This window comes from Pongo pygmaeus, chromosome 2 (assembly GCF_028885625.2).
Source record: "Pongo pygmaeus isolate AG05252 chromosome 2, NHGRI_mPonPyg2-v2.0_pri, whole genome shotgun sequence".
Classification (NCBI taxonomy): Eukaryota; Metazoa; Chordata; class Mammalia; order Primates; family Hominidae; genus Pongo; species Pongo pygmaeus.
The window spans coordinates 60,048,285-60,062,149 of NC_085930.1; the positions used below are offsets into that span (position 1 = coordinate 60,048,285).

At 49.3% G+C, this 13,865-nt stretch overlaps 1 long non-coding RNA gene across 1 annotated transcript in view; it reads right to left on the reverse strand.

Annotated features, from left to right (window-relative positions):
* The window catches only part of LOC129033942 (uncharacterized), a 73,926-nt gene that overhangs the window by 40,639 nt on the left and 19,422 nt on the right, over window positions 1-13,865 (reverse strand). The window lies entirely within an intron of this gene.

The window sequence follows — 13,865 nt, forward strand, 5'->3', positions numbered from 1 at the left end:
TCCCAAGGCTGCATAGAGCAGGGTGTCCCTGTGCTCAGTCAATGAAACCATTTTTCCCTCCTAGGCCTCCAGGACTGTCATGGGCGGGGCTGCTGTGAAGCTCTCTGACATGCCCTGGAAACATTTTCCCCATTGTCTTGGTGATTAACATTTGGCTCCTCACTACTTATGCAAATTTCTGCAGCCAGCTTGAACTTCTGCCCAGAAAATTGGTTTTTCTTTCTATGGCATCATCAGGCTGCAAATTTTCCAAACTTTCCTGCTCTGCTTCCTCTTGAATCTTTGCTGCTTAGAAATTTCTTCCACCAGATACCCTAAATCATTTCTCTCAAGTTCAGTGTTCCACAAATCTCTAGGACAGGGGCAAAATGTCACCAGTCTCTTTGCTTAAGCAAAGCAACAAGTCACCTTTATTCCAGTTCCCAGCAAATTCCTCATCTCCATCTGAGACCACCTCAGCCTGGACTTCATCATCCATATCACTATCAGCATTTTGGTCAAAACCATTCAGCAAGTCTCTAGGAAGTTCCAAACTTTCCCACATCTTCCAGTCTTCTGAGCCCTCCAATCTCAAGGAAGTTCCAAACTTTTCCACATTTTCCTGTCTTCTTCTGAGCCCTCCAAACTGTTCCAACTCCTGCCTGTTACCCAGTTCCAAAGTCAGTTCCCTGTTTTGGGGTATCCTAATAGCAGCACCCCACTCTTTGTGGTACCACTTTACTGTATTAGTCTGTTCTCATGCTGCTATGAAGAAATACCTGAGACTGGGTAATGTATAAAGAAAAGAAGTTTAATTAACTCAGTTCCACATGGCTGGGGAGGCCTTAGGAAACTTAGAATCATGGTAGAAGTCAGCTCTTCTCGGGTGGCAGGAGAGAGAATGAGAGCCAAGCTAAGGGGGAAGCCCCTTATAAAACCATCAGATCTCGTGAGAACTCGTGAGAACAGCATGGGGGAAACTGCCCCCATCATCTGATTACCTCCATCTGGTCCTGCCCTTGACACGTGGTAATTATTCAAGGTGAGATATGGGTGGAGACAAAGAGCCAAACAATATCACTGGCCTTCTTTTTCCTCAAACACACAGAGACCCTTTTTCTGTTCCATCCACCTGGGCACCAGCCCCCTCCTGAAAACATTTACATGCCTCATTCCTCACTCTGCCTGAGGCATATCTAAAATAGCAGCTGTTGCCTCCAGGCCCTGGTTTGCCTGTCTCCCTGCACTCCCTACGCCTCCTCTTTCCCCTGTAGGTTTGACCTCTGTTCTTCTGCTGGCACTGAGCACTGTGAAGGGGGACTTTGTTCTGTCACTGTTATGTCCCCTGCCTTGAACACTGCTAGACACAAACCCACTCATTTGGGCTCACAATAGGTCTAAATTCAGCTTCATTTTCTTTCCCAAACAGTGACTTAATTGTCCTGATAACTTTTTAAAAAATCCACCTTTCGCCTTTGGTTGGAAATGCCACTTCCATCCGTATTGAATCCATATGGACCTGGGCCTATGTGTAGCTTTCTGTTCTGTCCCACCAAAATGCCTTTCTCTGCTGAGCTGTCTCCGTTCTTCCTCTCTACTGTCCCTATTGACAACCAATACTCACTGAGCCCTACCCCATGCCAGGCACTTGCTTAGATGACACAGCAAAGAATGAGACAGATGTGTGCCAGCCCTCCAGGAACTTGCATGGGTCCCTAAAATACAGTGGGTGCCCTGGACACCCTGGGATGAGGGTGGAGGTGATGGATAAAGACAGAGACGCACATGGAGAACAACATGGAGTCACAGGCAGCCTCTGAGAGGGAAGTGGTTACTCCGCGTTGTCAAAGGCCTCCCAGCAAGAGTGTGGAGCACAGATGGGAGTAGAGGCACTGCAGGTAGATACGGTGAGTGGGTGCAGGGGGAAAGGGCCTCAGTGAGAATTGGGCAATGACACTGGCTAGAAGGTGGGGGTGGGAGGATTGAGAGACATCTGGAAGTGGAATTGCTGAGACCTTGTGATTATGTCTGATGAAGAAGTAGGCTAGGCACAGTGGCTCACGCCTGTAATCCCAACACTTTGGGAGGCCAAGAAGGGCAGATCACCTGAGGTCAGGAGTTTGAGACCAGCCTGGCCAACATGGTGAAACCTTGTCTCTACTAAAAATACAAAATTAGTGGGGTGTGGTCATGCATGCCTGTAGTCCTAGCTACTCGGGAGGCTGAGGCAGAAGAATCACTTGAACCCAGTAGCAGAGGATACAGTGAGCTGAGATCGCCCTACTGCACTCCAGCCTGAGCAACAGAGACTCTGTCTAAAAAAAAAAAAAAAAAAAAAAAAGTGGCGGGGGAGGGGAGGATGGAATTCACACACTGAGGCCCAGGACCCTGCCTGAGGAACTGGATGGGCAGAAGCTGTTCCCTGGGATGGCCGGAGGGGCACATGCGTGGGAAGCCTGCAAGGCCTGTACGATGCTGGGCAGGGCTGTCTAGCAGGCACTTAGAAAGGGTGTCTGGTGCTCAGGGGTGAAAGCCTGGCTTAAGATGGGAGCTTGGGAGTTCGTGGTCCTTGCATAGATGGGAAGCAACCAGCTAAGGGCAGGTGTGCAGAATGAGAAGAGAACGATAGGGCGATCTGAGGCAGAGCCCTGTGGACACCCCAGCACTCCAGGGGCTGGCAGAAGTGTCACCCCATCAAAGGGGCAAATGAGGACCAGGTGGGCTGATGTCATCGAAGCCAAAAGTACAGGAGTGGCCAGCTATCACCTGGTAACCATCCCCTGTCCTTAGCAGGGGACATAGGGGCTGAGCACAAAGACATTTCCCAGACTTCCTTGCAGCTGGGTGAGGTCATGTGACAAAGTTCTGACCAGTGGATATAAGCAGAAGTGGAGCATGCAGCTTGCTGGAAGGGCCCCCACAGGCAGGGGCAAAACTCTTTCCTCATTCTCCCTCCCACTGACTGGAATGTAGGCATGATGGCTGGAGCTGCAGCAGTCTTTTAGACCATAAGGGAAAAAGCTGCATGTCTGAGATGCGGGAGCAGCACTGTGGAAGGAGTCTGAGTTTGTGCAGACATTGGAGCTGCTGCATCAGGCCTGGACTGTGTGCATAGGCAGAGAGAGAACTCAACTGTCATGTCAGCCCCATATTATTTTGGATTTCACTGAAGCTTCTGAGAGGTCAGCTAACACAAGAACTTAACAGCTACTCATGTTAGCAGCCATACAGGTTTCTGGTGGCCCTAAGATGGGACAATTTTAGGGAGTGAGGTGAGACAGCCCCCAGTGCAGGTGGAAATGGGTTGAAGAATGAGAAATGGAGACAGTGAGTGTAGAAGCTCTTTCTAGAAGTTTGTCATGGTGGCACCAAGGTCTGAGAGTGCTTTAGCTCCCTCTCCCATAGTCCCCAACATCCCCACAACAGTCTCCCCAAGTAAACATGCAAGCTGAATAAAGCAAGTCTCATATGTCCCCACCGCCACCTGCCACCTCTAAGCTCCTCCAAGGAGATTTTTTAGACATACCACAGCTGTGAAGGGCACAGAGGAGGAAACAACGTGGTGGGAGGCGGAGGGCGGGTGTTCAGTGTGGGAGTGGCCATTCCAGAGCCCCATCTGGGCTTGGGCTGGGGCGACGGGGTGCAGAGTTGAGGTGGCTGAACCCCAGAGCCATCTGTGGCACCCTAGGGGGTGTCCCCCACCTTTTATCCCACTGCTGCATTCAGTGCATGGGGTCATAGCTACGTGGCAGTCCCCAGTGATGCTGCTGAGGCTGTGCCTGGCCTGGCCTGTTCCCAACCCTGGGATTCTCCCCATGAACCCAAGATCCATGCCTGCTCCACAGTCCCCACCTCATCAGCCTAACAAGCCAGTTCATGCAGTGAGAAGACACCCATCAGCTCTTTCTCTAGGCCGGGTCGTGCTGCAGACTGGAGACCAAGAGAGCAGCCAGGCACCATGAGGGCCCTCAGGGCTATGGTCTCGATCACCATTGTCACAGCACAGCAGACAGGCCGGCAAGGAGTCCTGCCAGCATGGAATGGCCTGGAGCTTTAGCCAGTGGCTGGAGGGCTTCCGGGACATGGTGGCCTTCAGGCTGTCCCTTGGCTAACAGGAGTTCAACGAATTCAGATGTGGGTGTGGTAACACCTGTTTCTGAGAGGACTTGAGGGTCTTCTGCCAAGTCCATTCATCCTTCCCTTGGTTAGGAAAACAACAAACTTGATTTTCTTCTGGGGCCCACCCTGATCATCCACTCTCAGGCTACATGGCCCCATGACAGCCAGGGCCATCTGGACTTCTGGGAAGGATGCAGGGGTATGAGGGTGTGGGCACCAGAGCTGCAGCGGAGCAGGGGAGCCAAGGAGGTCCGGGCTCTTGGGATTGTTGCTTGATGGGCAGATCCAGTCTCAATGGAGGCGGCCCACTAGACTCCTGAGTGCCTGGGCCACCCTTCCTCTGCCACTGATGGTGGTTTGCATGGAGTTGTCTGTCATTTGTGTTATAAAGAGGCCTGGCAGTACGAGCCACTCGAGATGGTGGTGTGTGCTGGCTGCGCACAGTGCCCAGACCACAGGGACATTTGGGGCTGCTTTGTGGAGGGGGTGACACTTGAGTCAAGGCTCGAAGCTGGTTCAAACACAGGAAAGAGCCTCATAGAGTTTCTGCGAATATCTTTTCAACTGTCAGTTTCTACTATGACAAAAATCATTTCATTCATTGACTTTATTAAGAAAAGTTCATGTAATTAAAAAAAAAAAGGACACTTGAGGCGCAGTGGCTCATGCCTGTAATCCCAGCACTTTGGGAGGCCGAGGCTAGCACATTACTTGGGCTCAGGAGTTTGAGACCAGCCTGGGAAACATGGTGAAACCCCATCTCTATCAAAAATAAAAAATTCACTGGGCATGGTGGTGCATGCTTGCGGTCCAGCTACTCCAGAGGCTGAAGTGGGAGGATCACATGAGCCTAGGAGTCTGAGGTTGTGGTGAACCATATCTGTGCCACCACACTCCAACCTAGGCAATAGAGTGAGACCCTGTCTCTAAAAATAAAAAAAATTTAAGAAGGACAGTAAAAGACCTAAATGTTGGATCTGGCACATCCTATTGTCATAGGGCGTCCGGTAAAAGAGGAATTAATGCTAAGAAAATGATAGGACAATGGTGGAAGCCACAGTTGAACTGAGAAGTGAAGGCACTAACAGATTACCAGTGCCCGCTCCACACCAGGAAAGCCTGGCCCTGGGGACCCAAGACAGGGACAAATCAGACCTGGGATCTTTTTCTGATTGGTAAAATATCTCAGAGGCAGCCCACCAAGATCACACCATCCTTGTAAGGACTGATAATCTGGCTGAAAGCCCTGGACAGGGTGAGCTCCCTGCTGCCTCTCTGTCCTCATCACTGCATCTCACCCAGAGCAAGAGGCTTCCGAGTTCCACACCTTAGAGACTGGTGTGCTGGAGGCCGCATCACACCACCCAGGTCCCTCTAGGGCTTATTCCCCAGCTCCCAGCAGTGCTGGGGGCAGAAAGGCCTTGGCAGAGGTCACCCCAGAGGCATACGTCATTGCCCCAGGGAGAGCCCATGTCCCATGACTGCCCCACGTAAGCATTGCCCGGCCACATCCCAGACTCAGAACAGCTCTAGGATTCCTACAAGGGTAATGGAGGCTGTCACTGCACCTGCACTGCAGCTCAGCGTGCCCCTCTGCCCCTTCCTGCTTCCTCCCTCCCTGCCACAGGACGGGCCCCCAACCACCCTGCCTACTGAGCTTTGTCTCAAGATCCCCTTCCTGGAGACTCAGGTGGGCAAGTGCCCTGCCCAAGTCACTCTCAAGCGTGTGGGAAATGCAGGGCTCCCCAACTCCGAGCTGGTGGAGGAGTCGTAGGAAGAACTCCTGCCAGTCTGCCTGCCTTATACCCCCACCACTGATGGACCAGCATCATCCTTCTTGTAGCTCTAGCCAGTCATGTCCCAGGCTGGGACATGAGGAAACCCCGGGCCACAGTAGGGAGTGCCTGCCAGGCTGGCAGGCATGTCAGGATGGCTCCCCCACCCAGCCCCAGAAGGTGCAAGCAGATTTCTCACCGTCTGCCACTGCTCATTGTTGAAGGAAAACTCTACATCCCAAACATTTGTTTGGAGGAAATTAGATCATCACCTCCCCACTAATGAAGCCAGGCTGTGCACACAGAGGGAAGGGAGATGGCAGGTTGTTTGTCTCTTGGGGCTGCGGCCCAGAAGCTGGCACCCCAGGTGTCTCCAAGGCTCCACGCACGTGTGGCGAGAGCAGCCTACGCCAGGCTGGCTTGAAACTTCTGCAGGTAATGTTTGCCTGGGTATACGAGGATCCAGGCCCTGAGCCGAGACTGCCACCGCGTTCCAGGACCACAGACAGCCCCTGCCGCCTTCAGAAGGCAGCATGCACCTGTCCTCCCCAGGTTGAGGAGATGACCCTGCCTCTCCTCACGTGGGTCCCCCTCCACCATGGGTGCCTTTGATGGGGAAGAAGGCACATGTTCTCAGGTGGAACAGCCTCCCTCCTCAGCTTTCAGCCTGGAGCCTCTCCAGGCACAAGGTCCTTTTTAACAATTTTTTAATTGAGATATAAGTCACATAACAAGCTACATAAACTTCACCATTTAAAAATGGGTACTTCTGTGGTTCTTAGTATATTTACTATGTTGCAGTAGCACCACCACTATCTAATTCCAGAACATTTTAATCACACTCCAAGAAACCTATACCCTTAACACCATGGCCCATTTCCGCCCTCCCTCAGCCCCTGGGAGTCATTCATCTGCTTTCTTTCTCCATGGATTTGCCTCTTCGGGATATTTCATATAAATGGAATTGCAGGCTACACAATCTTTTGTGACTGGCTTCTTCCACTTAGGACAATGTTTCCAAGGTTCAGTACTTGGAATAGCAAGTTCTTCATGCCTTTTTATGGCTGAATAATATTTCATTGTATGGATATGCCACATTTGGATGGGTTCCACTTTTTGACTATTATGAATAATGCTGCTATGAATATTCATGTATAAGTTTTTGTGTGAACATACGTTTTATACCCAGGAGTGGAATTGCTGGGTCATATGGTAGTTCTATGTTTAACTTTTTGAGGGACTGCCAAGCTATCTTCCACAGTGGCTGCATCATTTTACATTCCCATCAGCAATACACCAGCATTCTAATTTCTTTACATCCTCAGAAACACTTGTTATTTTCCCTTTTTTAAAAGTTGTAGCCATCCTAGCGGGTGTGAAATCATTATCTTGTTGCAGGTTTGATTTCCATTTCCCTAATGACTGGTGATATTCAGAGGATATTTTCATGTCTTACTGACCATTTGTACATACATCTTCTTTGGAGAAATGTCTACTCAGATCCTTTGTCTGTTTTTTAATTGGGTTCTTCATCCTTTTATTTTTGAGTTGTAGGAGGTCTTTAAGTTTTCTGAATACTAGACCCCTATCGGATATATGATTTGAACATATTTTCTCCCATTCTATGAGTTGTCTTTTCACTTTCTTGATAGTGTCCTTTGATGTACTAGTTTTTACTAGTTTTGCAATCTACTTTATTTTTTATTTTATTGTTTGTGCTTTGGGAACAATATCTAAGAAACTGTTCCCTAATTCAGGGTCCCACATCTTTTCCCCTATCGTTCCTTCTAAGAGTTTTATAGTTTTAACTCTTATAGTTTTAGGTATTTCATCCATTTTGAGTTAATTTTTTGTATATGGTGTGAGGTAGGAGCCCAAATTTATTTGTGTGTGTGTAGATATTCAATTTCCCCAGCACTATTGTTCAAAAGACCACTCTTTCTGCATTGAATAGTTTTTTGGCACCCTTGCCATAAAGCAGTTGAACATAAATGACCATAAATTATTGCTAGACTCTCAATTCTATCTATTGGTCTATATATCTGTTCTTAAGTAGTACCACACTGTAGCTTTGTAATAAGCTTTGAAAGTGGGATGTGTAGTCCTCCAAACTTGTTCTTTTCCAAGATTGTTCTGGTCATTCTGTGTTCTTTGTAATTCCATAATGTATATGAATTTTAACAAGGGCCACAAACTCAAATGCATCCTGAACTAAACAGATTTTGTAAGTTAGCAAAGCTGGCAGTTTCAAAACAGTATATTGAGTTATGTTCTTTTGACACGCATAATTTGCTTGCATCTTAAACACAGGAAAGTTCTTCCCCTTTACATAGAAGCATGCTTTCTCCACTTTTTCTTGCAATATGCCAAGATATCTTCTCCCCTGGCCACCCCTGAATTCAGGAATGGCTATGAATACAGTCCTAGTTCTAACCATGAGACATAGAGCAGTCCGCTGGGAGAGCTTCTGGGAGAGAGATCACATGATAAGAGAAAGGCAGGGAAACTCCCAGCTGTGTGCTAGTGCTGGGACTAAGGTGAGGCAAGAGAGGTGCCCAGGGTACCATATTTAAGGAGGTCCTCACCGTCAGGGCCATACACCAAGACCAATGCCTCCTTCAATGTGCCACCCTGGGTCCCTGGCTGGCCACACCCTGGCCCAGCCCTGCTCTGTCTGCTTTTGCTCTTCTTCCTGCTCTGAACCATGGGTGTGATGCCCAGAGCTGGGCAACCATCCGGTAACTTGGGGCAATAAGACTGAGGGCAAACATTATCAGGCTGTGGAATCTGAAGGTGGTGTGGAGAGGTGGGAAGGCCTAGCCCTTGACGACACTACCTTTTCAAGGTTCCCTGTTCCATGGGATAATCACGTCTATTAGGATAACTCCCAAAGGCCTTGAAAGTTGAGTTTTCTGTAACTTTCTACCAAAATCATTTATAACATATCAGTTTATGACAAGTACGATGAGTTTGCCATGTAAAGCTGTAAAACAACATGTTTAAGCTTTAAAAGTAAGTTGAAGACTTCATCAAACTTAAATAACCCTGCTCTTTGAAAAACACATTAAGAAGCTGGGTGTGGTGGCTCACACCTGTAATCTCAACACTTTGGGAGGCTGAGGCAGATGGATCGCTTAAGCCCAGTTGTTCAAGACCATCCTGCGCAACATGGCAAAACCTCATCTCTACAAAAATACTAAAATTAGCCAGGTGTGGTGGTGCCCACCCATGGTCCCAGCTACTCAGGAGGCTGAGGTGGGAAGGTCTCTTGAGCCCAGGAGGTTGAGGCTGCAGTGAGCTAAGATTGCACCACTGCACTCCAGCCTGGGTGATACAGCAAGACCCTGTCTCAAAAAAAAATTAAACGGAAAGAAAAAGGACACTGTTAAGAGAATGAAAAAGCATCCAACGACTGGGAAAAATATGTGCCAAACGTATATCTGACCAAAGACTGATGTCTAGAGTATAAAGTGAACTCTTACAACTCCATAAGAAAAAGGCAAATTTTTACCCAATAAAAATGGACAAAAGAGATAAAGAGATACATCACCCAAGAGATACAGGTGGAAATGAGCCTCCAAAAGGATGCTCAACATCATTAGTTGTCCTTAGTCATTAGGGAGATGCAAATTAAAACCACAGTGAGCTACCACTTCACACCTACTCGATCTGCTAAAATGTAAAACCTCACAGCTGAGTGCTGACAGATACAGAGCGGCTAGAACTCTCGCACGCTGCTGGCGGGAAGGGAAAGAGTGCAGCCTGGTTGGAAGACAGTTGGGCCATCTCTTATAAAGCTATACATACATTTCCCATACAACCGTGCAAGTCTGTGTGAGGTGAGAGAAATGAACACATATGGCCAAAGACCTGTGTACAAATGTTTATAGCAGCTTTATTTGTAACAGGCCCACACCAGAAACAACCCAAGTGTCCATCGGCTGGTGAATGGATTAAGGAACAGTGGCACATCTGTACAATAAAATAGTACTCAGTAATGAAAAGGAAACAAATATTAATACATGCAGGACTATGGAAGAATCTCAAACATGCTCAGTGACAGACACCAGACTTGAAATGCCACATCTATTCCACTCACATGAAACTCTGGCAAAAGTAAACCTATGGGAGGGATGTCAGCTCAGTGCCTACAGGGGGAGGGTTTGGGGAGAGGGAAGTGATTGATGGCAAAAGGAGGCCCAGGAGGTTTTGGGGTGATGGCACTGTCTGTACCTTTCTTGCAGTGGGGGATACATGACTGTATGCATTTGTCACAACTAAGAAGGGAGAATTCTACTGCCTAAAAACATTTCAGAACTAGAGCCAGGCTATGGGTTTGTTGAATTATTACATGCAAACACAGCATATAGAAACAAGAATGCTGGACAATAAAATGAGTACATTATGGTTTTGGTTTCAGCTTGATTAAAAAAAAAAAAAGGTGGGCTGGGCAAGGTGGCTCACGCCTGTAATCCCAGCACTTTGGGAGGCCAAGGCAGGCAGATTACCTGAGGTCAGGAGTTCAAGAGCAGCCTGACCAACATAGCGAAACCCTGTCTTTACTAAAAATACAAAATTACAGGTGTGGTGGCATATGCCTGTAATCCCAGCTACTCGGGAGGCTGAGGCAGGCGAATCGCTTGAACCTGGGAGGCAGAGGTTGCAGTGAACCAAGATCACGCCATTGCACTCTAGTTTGGGTAACAAAGCAAGACTCCGCCTCAAAAAAAAATAAAAACGAAAAAGGTTGGGGTGGCAGCATCATGCTAAGTGAAAGGAGTGAGACACAAAAGACACACGCTGTATGACCCCATTCACACGAAGTTCTGGAAAAGGCAGAACCGTGGGAAACCCTGGGAACAGGAATCAGATCGGGGTGGCCCGGGGCCTCAGGCAGCAGACAGGTCTGACCACTGAGGGACACCAGGGCAGCATGGGGGTGGTGCGCCGGTCTAGGTCTTGGTGGTGGTGGTCACATGGCTGTGTGCATTTGTCAAAATTCACTGAACGACACGCTTCAAAGGGGTAAATTCTACTGTATGTAAATTATATCTCCAATTATGTAAATTATATACACCTGACTGTTTCAAAAAGTAAGCTGAGTGAAAGGAAATTATTAGATAAATAATCATACAGGTGGTGTGCAGATACGGCAAAAATTGTGGAGGTGGTAGAAGAATGAACACATTTTGGGAAACACTTAGTCCCAATTATCTCTCTAAAAAAAGGAAAAAAGTAACTTAAGAAGGTGAATGGGTGTGCCTATTTTCTCCCATCTGATCCGTATAATTTAGCATTTTGGTGGTTTGTCCTGGAATAGTTTAATTGAAGCGTCAATCAGAAAACTCTCTAAAGATGAAAGGCAGCTTCTCAGGTTAATGGTTGGGGATCACCCCTCCCCCTTGCCCAGCCCAGCCCTGCCATTGTCATCCCTGTTATCAAGGCTGGCAAGAAACCAAAACTCACACCGGTGGAACAATGAAGGAGCATTTCACTCAGGACCCTTTACAAAGAGCGGTCAGGGCTCAGGGAAATGGTGATGGTAAAGCACTTGGGGCCAGCGACAGCAGGAAGCCCTTGCCGTGACAAGACCTGCAGGGTGAGAAGAGAAAGCACATCCCAGAACCCAGAGAAAGAACCCCTATGGGAGCAGGGCACCCAAGAAGAGCCGTGGCCTCTGCAGAGGAGCTCAGAGAGCCCATGCCCTGCAGGGAGGGGCATGGGGAGAATCCCCCAACCTCACTCTCCTCCTGCCCTTAGGCTTCTGGCTGGTGTCTCTAAAGCTACCTGGAAGCCAGAAGCCCAGAGCCTGCAGGTGTCATCCTTGCCAAGGACAGGCTGCTAGGGCCCCGAGAAGAGGAAGAAGGCAGTGGGCCTGCAGGGGCACACGGAGGGGCCTGGCACACACCCTGGGAGGCTGCATTAAATGCTCAGTGTGGTGAGGCCAGCAGAGAAGGAGCAGACTGCCATTTGAAAGAGGGCTGGTTACTCACAGATCCTGAGGAACAGCGTGGGGTGCACCACGCAGGGCCATGCAAAGAAGCAGCGGGTTGGCAGGAGGCAGAGGGAGAGGGAGTTGTGGGCAGGAGCCTCCATTACAGAATACACAAGAAGAAACAGCAAGCTAGGTAAGCAGATATAGGGTTAATTCATTTGAATAATTTTGGGGCTCTGGGACACAGGACTGTCCCTGGCTGTCTGATCCTGGCCCTGGGGGTATAGGGTAGGAGGACAGTGGTCCGGAGTGTGAGAGGCACTGGCTGGGTGTGGGCTGTGGACAGAGTGGTTTGCATATAAAAGGTACGCTGGCAGGGAGACATCTCCTATCTCTAGGAACTGAAAGGGGTGGTCCCTCCAAGGTCAGCAAAGCCCCAAGATACCAAAACATCAGAATATAAAAACCAAAGAGCAGCCCTATAAAACTCAGGCTCCTACCTAGTACTGGGAGGCCCATGGGGAGGGAAGGCCAGTTGCCAAAAGAAGTCTTTAAAGGCATCAGTCAGTCCTAATTCGATTATCAGGCACTGGGGCACAGGTCCAGGCTGCTAGAGAGCCGCAGGAGGTGCTCAGCCTCTTTCTCTCCACCTTTCCAAGGCCTCCCCACCAGCTGAGGCCCACTGCACCTCTTCACTGCAGCCCTCCTGACACTGGGGCCCATACTGTCCTCCCACTACCTCCCTCTGCAGGTGCACCCTCCGAAGAGAGCTTAACCCCTACCTGTGTCCTTCTCCCAGTCTCGTCTCCAATACTGGTTCCCTCTCACCCAGTGGTGGAGGCTGCAGGACCACATGTCCTGTGGATTGTAAGAAACACAGCTCAGACGCCCTGGGCAGCATCAGCTGGCACTTGGAGCTGCTGGGACCAGGGCTTGACAAGAGGGGAGAAGCTTCCACCTTGAGGAGAGACTACACAGAGCCACATGCATGCTCCAGGACAGAGCAGTGGCACTGTACCCACCACCCAGCCCCATCCTCACGGGGCATCTTTTAGAAAGAGGTAGGATAACTAATGGGGACAGATGGGGTCAAAGCAACTGGAGACGGAGGGACAGAGGACAGGCTTCAGGCTGCCTGGGGGGGACGAGGGGCAGGTGGCTGAAGGGAGAAACCCTTCCCTCCTGGGGGTTCTTGTTGGGAGGAGCTGGCTCCCTGCAGTCTGGTCCCACAGAAGCAATGGCTGGGTGGGGCTGGAAGTCCCCAGGGTGGTGACAGCCTTGTTCTTCAACTCAGTTCTGCATGGGTAGCTGGGAGTGGGGAAGAGGATGTAGGTGCTCAGCTCTCTCCGGAGCCCCCTGGCCCCCCTGCGAGGAGCCTTCACCCCACTCCAGGTCCTTCCTAATCTGCCCAGGTGGGCCTCACACCCAGCTCTACACCTGTCTACAGTCCGCGCACGCCGCCCTCCAAACCCACCTTCGCACAATGCACCCAGTAGACACCCACACACCCCACCAGACCCTGCTCAGACCTCGTCTGGCGGTATCCTCTGGCTCTGCCTTCCATTAACAGGGTGGTGGGAGCAGAGGGGAGTCTGCTTCTTTGATCCCCGACTTCCTGTATTTCCCCAATCATTGCACTTTCATTTCTATATTATAGTTACTGAATTCCTCAATTTCCTCATCTGTAAAATGGGAACAATTAGTCCCTATCTCAAAGATTTACCATGCAGGTTAAATGGATAAGGGCGCATAGACAGTTTAGAAAAGGACATAAGAAAACAAGTCCATTAATAATGCCTACTCATTATATAGTTAATAAGTAATCATTATTATTGCACAAACCCACATCTTACTCACAGATGACTCTGGTGTACAAGTGAGTAAATGCTGATGAAACAACCATGGCCACTCCAGAAGCAGATGGTTCAAGTCCAGTCCAAGTTCACAGGGTTCTCTAACTTGGACAGCAGAGGCTGGTGTGTGGCCAGCCAGGCCAGTGTGGCACTGTGCTGGGTGCTGTACAGGGATCGTCTCTGTTAATCCCCATGATGACCAAA